This window comes from Thunnus thynnus, chromosome 10 (assembly GCF_963924715.1).
Source record: "Thunnus thynnus chromosome 10, fThuThy2.1, whole genome shotgun sequence".
Taxonomy (NCBI): Eukaryota; Metazoa; Chordata; class Actinopteri; order Scombriformes; family Scombridae; genus Thunnus; species Thunnus thynnus.
The window spans coordinates 31,069,920-31,077,348 of NC_089526.1; the positions used below are offsets into that span (position 1 = coordinate 31,069,920).

General features: G+C 38.1%; 1 long non-coding RNA gene across 1 annotated transcript; it reads left to right on the forward strand.

Annotated features, from left to right (window-relative positions):
- Positions 1-1,289: 1,289 nt before the first annotated feature.
- LOC137190615 (uncharacterized) lies at positions 1,290-3,650 on the forward strand. The gene is made up of 3 exons (XR_010930256.1): positions 1,290-2,100; positions 3,267-3,320; positions 3,590-3,650. It is a non-coding gene; the product is annotated as an uncharacterized lncRNA (long non-coding RNA).
- The last annotated feature ends 3,779 nt before the right edge of the window (positions 3,651-7,429 follow it).

Sequence of the window (7,429 nt, forward strand, 5' to 3'; positions counted from 1 at the left end):
TTCCCTTTCAGGCTCAGAATGATTTTATAGGAGACATGCAGCTGTGCAGCGTCTTATTTTCCTGAAAAAGCTGATATGTTTGTGAAACAGAAAAGAAGAAAAGAAGCCTTTTGGCTTATGAAGAAAATAATAAAGTAACAAGGGTGTTTTTTATGGTTGATTTATTATTCAGTTATTTTTATTTTATGAATATATATATATAAATATGAAAAGCTGCTGTTGGTGCCATCATTCCTGTTCAACAGGTAATTTTCCTGATCTGCTGTATTATAAAAACAGCCTGACTGTTAACTGTCCTGTCAGATCAGCTGACCAGTCAATAAAGACATTTGATCAAAGGGGTGTTGCTGTCTGGTAAAAAACTTCTGCGTAGGATACACCTGTGATTCCTCGCTCTAAACCCCTCCAGGAGCCTCCTCTGGGGTGCATTTAGGGGATCGGAAGATCCTTGATGATGGTGGAGGGGGCACAATTTCCGGGTCACCAGAGGAGAGAGGACGTGAGGAAGCATAAATTAGCCTAATGAAAAGAGCTCCGTGTTTTGCTGTGAAAGCCAGCAGGTACAGTTAGGGACTCAGAAAGCGACGTTAAACCCAGCAAAACCATCCAAGGTGAGCAACACTCCATTCACAGCTGTCTTCCCTGGTGTCTCACAAGCTTTCTACTCTGGTTCTCTGGAAACTCTGTAATCAAAGAAAATGTTTTGTTAAGTTGAAAACAGATGCCTTAAATGAATATGAAAACTTTCATTTGATGGCCCAGGATAAACATGCAAGTTAATCCTGGGCAAATACTGCTAGTTACATAGGCAATTGTTTATTTAAGCCAAATTCCACATCCATGGACAAGTCAATTATACTTATTATGTGTATTATTTTCATTCTCTCATTCAACCCATGATCCAATGTCCCAATTTGATTCAATTTCCAATTCAGTATCGATTTAGTTTGGGATATTTCTAACTAATGCTGTAAATTGTACAAGGAACCCTCTAACCTGGTACATTATTAAAAAAATATTAATGTTTACATTAAGAATTGACCCCAAAGCAGTTACATTAGTGTACTTTTTATATGTTACCTTGGTTAGCATTTAGTTCTGTTAGCTCTGTTATTCGTTTGAAATACATAGTATATTTCAAATGGCTAACACACATTAGCCATGTTGTGGTGTCCTCACGGCAACTATCAGCGGCTCAAACTGTATTTTAGTTAATTGAAGTATCTTCAATGCTTACCTTCTACATACAGTATGCGTGTGAGCATGCTACATACATATAACAATGTGATTGGTCAGTTGCAATGATGGTCCTGGAGCAACATTAATTATGATGTCATAGGAACTGCACCAACACGTTGATATCAGATTGTGTGTATAAACATACAATGAATGACAGTTAAACAGCAGTGAAATCATTTGCACATAAGGTCGAACAAAGAGAGTCCAAAACAGACTTCAGTTCCCACCATGCTGTGCGAAACTCACACCCAGGTCTGAAATCCGGCAGAGTCAAACTGTTGGCTGTTTCCACAGCCACGAGGAAGTAACCCCTGTACGTACGTTATTGCTAATTTTTATTAACTTTTTTGCATACTCATTTATCTTTTGTTATGTTTTATTCTGTTATATGCTAATAATCTCTTCAACCCAACTATATCTGAATGATGGGACCATCTCGGACTGGGCTCTGGTGACTGGACTGGTTGGCACAGCTTGCAGTCAGAGGACCTGATCCCTGCCAAGCCCCTCTCCAAATAGAAAGCTACTGCTCAGACCCAGTTGAACAGACCCCCCCTGTAGGGGTGGGGGCTGTTCTAAAGGTCATCTGACTTCAACAGGCCAGCTACCTCCTACAGGCCTGGTGGTGGCCTAAAGCAGGCGAGAGCAAAGAAAACAAGGAAGAGGAGAAGGGGAAAAGAGCTAAAACTAAGAAAAAAAGGATAAAACAAGCAAACAAACAAAAATTAAAAGGAAGGGAAAACAAATAGAAATACATAAAATTCTCCCCTGACTCAGCTGTCCTGACCTGACCTGGCCCCAGATTCACCCCAGCGCCTCTTTGTCCTTGGAGCCCAACCAGAGATACCCTCCAAGAGCATTGTAGGTATATTATTATTGATTTCTTTATTTTTTCTTTCATCCTTTGGTTAATACAGTCTCCTGCTTATGCTCTCTCTCTTCTCTGTTTCTTTCACACAGAAAACCCACCCACGCTAACACACACACACTTTACCTAAACACATGCATGCTACAGTAAGAAAATCTAAGCCAAACATTATGGCTTTTTTGTTTGTTTGCTCTTTTGTCGTTCTTGTTGCTGCTGTTTTGCCTTCTCTCTTTTTGTTTCTGTTTGAGTGTAGTTTTCCCTATTGTCTTTTGCTCTGTCATATGATGCTTGTTTTCATATTGGTCACTTGAGTCGCACTATAAACAACAACAACAACAACAAACAAAAAAAACATGTAACTATCAAAGAGAGAAAACAAAAATAAATGCCTCAACAAATAACTTAAAAAAAGCTAACTAATTCTCTAGGCACTAGGCAAGACTTGAAAGCTATGAATATAAGAAGCTTTTTCAAAAAGAAAAAGGATGAAGGCAACAAAGTGCAGGCAAGGATATCCATAATGACATTTTTGTGGATATCCCTAATGACATTTTTACTACTCAAAATGTGTTTTGGATATTCAAAATTACATTATGGATATCTGGAATGGTTTTTCATTTTGGATATCTGAAATTAAAATTATGACTAGTAAGAATTGGATTGTAGATACCTGAAATGGGAGTTTCTCCTAGTAAGAATTCTATTGCAGATATCCAGAATGTTCATTCTAGATATTAAAAATGTAATTTGTGGATATCTGACACTTGACATATCAATACACATGAATGACAAAAGTGACGTCATTTGTCCTAGGAGGAATGTCATTGTGGATATCTGAAATGTTTATTTTGACTATGAAGAAATATATTACAGATATCTGCAATACATATCCAGTCTAGCTATTAAATGTTAAAACAGCCAGTTATGCTTTTTAAGGATTTTTAGATATCTTAAATTTATTTTTGACTAGTACAATCAAAGTTGTAGCCATTTTGAAATACAGTTTCAAAATAGTAATAATGTTATTGTGGATATCTTTAATTCCTATTCTGACTAGTGAGAATACAGTTTTGACTGGGAAAAATGCTATTATGGATATCTAAAACGTAATTACAGAGAGGAGTGTGGCTTGATTAAATGTTAATACTGCTTGCCATAGGAGTGCGATAGACAGATGAGACACCAAAAGAGCTACTAGAGAGGTGAAAAAGAGGTGAGTATCAGATTGACAAAGTATGTTAACATGTTCTATTGTGTAACCCTTGTCACACAATAGAAGCAGAAACTATGAGACCAGGATTGGTCAATTTTCAGAACAAAGCATTGGCAACATACAGTATAGCATATGACTGCTTCATCAACGTCAAGGCTCTTATTTTTTTTAGGGTTTTACTCCTGTTACTGAAAATAAAATAATGACATTGAATGAGAACTCAACTTGCACTCATTTTCTTTATTTTCATTTCATATTGTGGAAGCCAGCCTTCACACCTGACTGGAACCTTCTGGTAGAGTACAGTGTCTCACATCTTATATTCATTTTACTCTGGAGTAACTTGAAAATGGTGCAATTATTGGGTGAAAATCTAAATATTTCTGTGCTGGGCTAAGCCTCCAATGTCTCAAGATCCTCAAGACATATATACACACACACACACACATACATATATATATAAAATACACACTGGACGGTTAAAACACTAATGTCAATTTAAAAAAAACTTTAGCTCCACTTTTTGCTGAAGAGTTTTTGCTAGCTACTTATTTTATGGTCCTTTTTCTGACATTATTATTTGATGCTGCACGTCAATTAATGCCGGTGCGGGTCGACCTAGCGTATCTCCTACTCCCCCGGTAGTTCCCGAGTAGCCGGTAAGCCAGGGTGGCCAGGTGACTGTCAGAAGTAAACATTGCCCTAAGCAGAAGCCCACAGTTCACCACCAACCAGTTCACATTTCAAACAGGTTCTCCCCACTCAGCGACACACCTGCTGAGAAACAAACTCTGATTATTGGCAGCTCCATAGTGAGAAACGTGAAGTTAGCAACACCAGTAGCCATAGTCAGAGCGGGCAACATAGCCAGAGCGGGCGACATAGAATCAAATTTAAAACTGCTGGCGAAGGGTAAACGTAAATATGATACGATTGTTATTCATTTCGGCGGTAACGACTCCCGATTACGCCAATTGGAGGTCACCAAAATTAATGTTGAGTCGGTGTGTGCGTATGCGAAGACAATGTCTGGGCCCCTGCCTAATCTGACCAGTGATGGCATGTCACAATTCAACCGCTGGCTGTCGTGGTGGTGTCCAGCAAATGATGTGGGCTTCATTAATAATTAGCAGACTTTCTGGGGAAAACCTGGTCTGATTAGGAGAGACGGCATACATCCCACTTAGGATGGAGCCGCTCTCATATCTAGAAATATGGCTGAGTTTATTAAAAGACCAAAACCATGACAACCCAGAGTTGAGACCAGGAGGCAGAGTTGCAGTCTTACACCCTTCTCTGTGCTTCCATTAGAGCGGTTACCCACCCACATAGAAACTGTGTCTGTCTCCTGACCATTTAAATCAATTAAATCTAAAATAAATAAAAGAGGAGTCATTCATAAAAATCTAAAACAAATTAACACTGCGCCTGCAATTGTTCAACAAAATAGGAGAATTAAATGTGAACGCTTAAACATTAGATCACTATCATCTAAAGCTGTATTAGTAAATGATCTAATCTCAGATCACCACATTGATGTATTTTGTCTTACTGAAACCTGGTTGTGTCATGAAGAATATGTCAGCCTTAATGAATCCACTCCCCCCAGTAATATTAACACTCACATTCTTCGAGATACTGGCTGAGAAGGTGGAATCACAGTCATCTTCAACTCAAGCCTTATTGTCAACCCTAGACCTAAATTTAATTATAACTCATTTGAAAACCTTGTTCTTAATATCTCTCACCCAACCTGGAAAACCTTACAGCCAATTCTATTTGTTATAGTGTACCGTCCTCCTGGTCCATACTCTGAATTCTTATCTGAATTCTCAGAGTTTTTATCAAACTTAGTCCTTAGTACAGGTAAAGTAATTAAAGTAGGTGACTTTGATATTCATGTGGATGTCGATGATGATAGTCTTAGCACTGCCTTTATCTCAATATTAGACTCAATTGGCTTCTCTTAGAGCGTAAATAAACCCACTCACTGTCTTAATCACATCCTTGATCTTGTGCTGACTTACGGCATTGAAATTGAACATTAATAGTTTTTCCACAAAATCCTACTTTATCAAACCATTACTTGATAACTTTTGAATTCCTATTTCTGGACTGCACGCCATTAGACAAAAATGTCCTTACTAGATGCCTATCTGATAGTGCTGTAGCTAAATTTAAGGAAGCAATTCCATCGGTACTGAAGTCAGTGCTATGTCTCAATACTTCAGAGGACTCCTATGCTAATTTTAGTCCCTCCCAAATTGATAATCTTGTTGATAGTGCTGTAGGCTCATTGCGAATAACACTCGACTCCATCGCCCCTTTCAAGGAAGATAATAAAACATATGAGGTTAGCTCCATGGTATAACTCCCAAACCCACAAATTAAAGCAAACATTGTGAAAATTTGAAACAATTTGGCGTTCCACCAAACTAGAAGAATCTCACCTAACCTGGCAAGATAGTCTTAAAACATATAAGAAAGCCCTCCGTAATTCCAGAGCCTCCTATTACTCATCATTAATTGAGGAGAGTAAAAATAGCCCTTGGTTTCTTTTCAGCACTTTGGCCAAGCTGACAAAGAGTCATAACTCTATTGATCCATGTATTCCAATGGCTCTCGGTAGTGATGAGCTTCTTTAATGATAAAATTCTAACAATTAGAGACAAAATTCAACAGTCTCTGCCCTCAACAGGCTCCAATTTATCCACAAACTCAGGAACCTTAGAAGCAGCTGTGAAACCTGACATATGTTTGGACTGTTTTTCTCCAATTGACATTTGTGAATTAACTTCAATGATTTCTTCATCCAAACCTTCAACCTGTCTCTTAGACCCCATCCCAACTAGACTGCTTAAGGAAGTCTTACCCTTAATTAGCACTTCTTTACTAGATATGATCAATCTGTCTTTAGTAACAGGCTATGTACCACAGTCCTTTAAAGTAGCTGTAATTAAACCTCTTCTTAAGAAGCCTACTCTCGATTCAGGCGTCTTAGCCAACTATAGACCCATATCTAATCTTCCATTGCTCTCTAAGATCCTTGAGAAAGCAGCCGCCAATCAGTTGTGTGACTTTCTAGATAACAATAGTTTATTTGAAGATTTGAGGATTTAAAGCGCATCATAGCACAGATACAGCACTGGTGAAGGTCACAAATGACCTCCTGACTACATCAGACAAAGGATTTGTCTCTGTACTTGTCTTGTTAGATCTTAGTGCTGCATTTGACACAATTGATCATCAAATCCTTACAGAGACTGGAATATTTAATTGGCTTTAAAGGAACTGCATTGAGCTGGTTTAAATCCTATTTATCAGATTGATTTCAGTTTGTATATGTTAATGATGAATCCTCCATGAAGGCAAAAGTTAGACACGGGGTTCCACAAGGTTCTGTTCTTGGACCAATACTATTCACCTTGTATATGCTTCCTTTATGTAATATTATTTGAAAACACTCCATGAATTTTCATTGCTATGCAGATGATACCCACATACATTTATCAATGAAGCCAGATGAAACCAATCAGTTAACTAAACTCCAAGCATGCCTTAAGGACATAAAGACCTGGATGACCTGCAATTTTCTGCAACTAAACTCAGACAAAACTGAAGTTATTGTGCTTGGCCCTCAACACCTTAGAAACACATTATCTAATGTTTTAGCTAATCTAGATGGCCTCCAGTACCACTGTAAGGAATCTGGGAATTATTTTTGATCAGGATATGTCCTTTAACTCCCACATGAAACAAATTTCAAGGACTGTCCTTTTTCACTTATGTAATATTGCAAAAATCAGGCACATCCTGACCCTAAAAGATGCAGAAAAAAATAGTCCAGGCATTTGTTACTTCTAGGCTGGATTATTGCAACTCATTATTATCAGGCTGCCCTAACAATGCAGTTGCATGTGTACTGACTAAAACTAGAAAAAGAGAACATATTTCTCCCATCTTAGCTTCACTGCAATGGCTTCCAGTAAATTGAATTTAAAATCCTTCTCCACACCTACAAAGCTCTTAATGGTCAGGCACCATTATATCTTAAAGAGCTCATAGTACCCTACTACCCCACTAGAACGTGTATGTAGGCTTACTGGTGG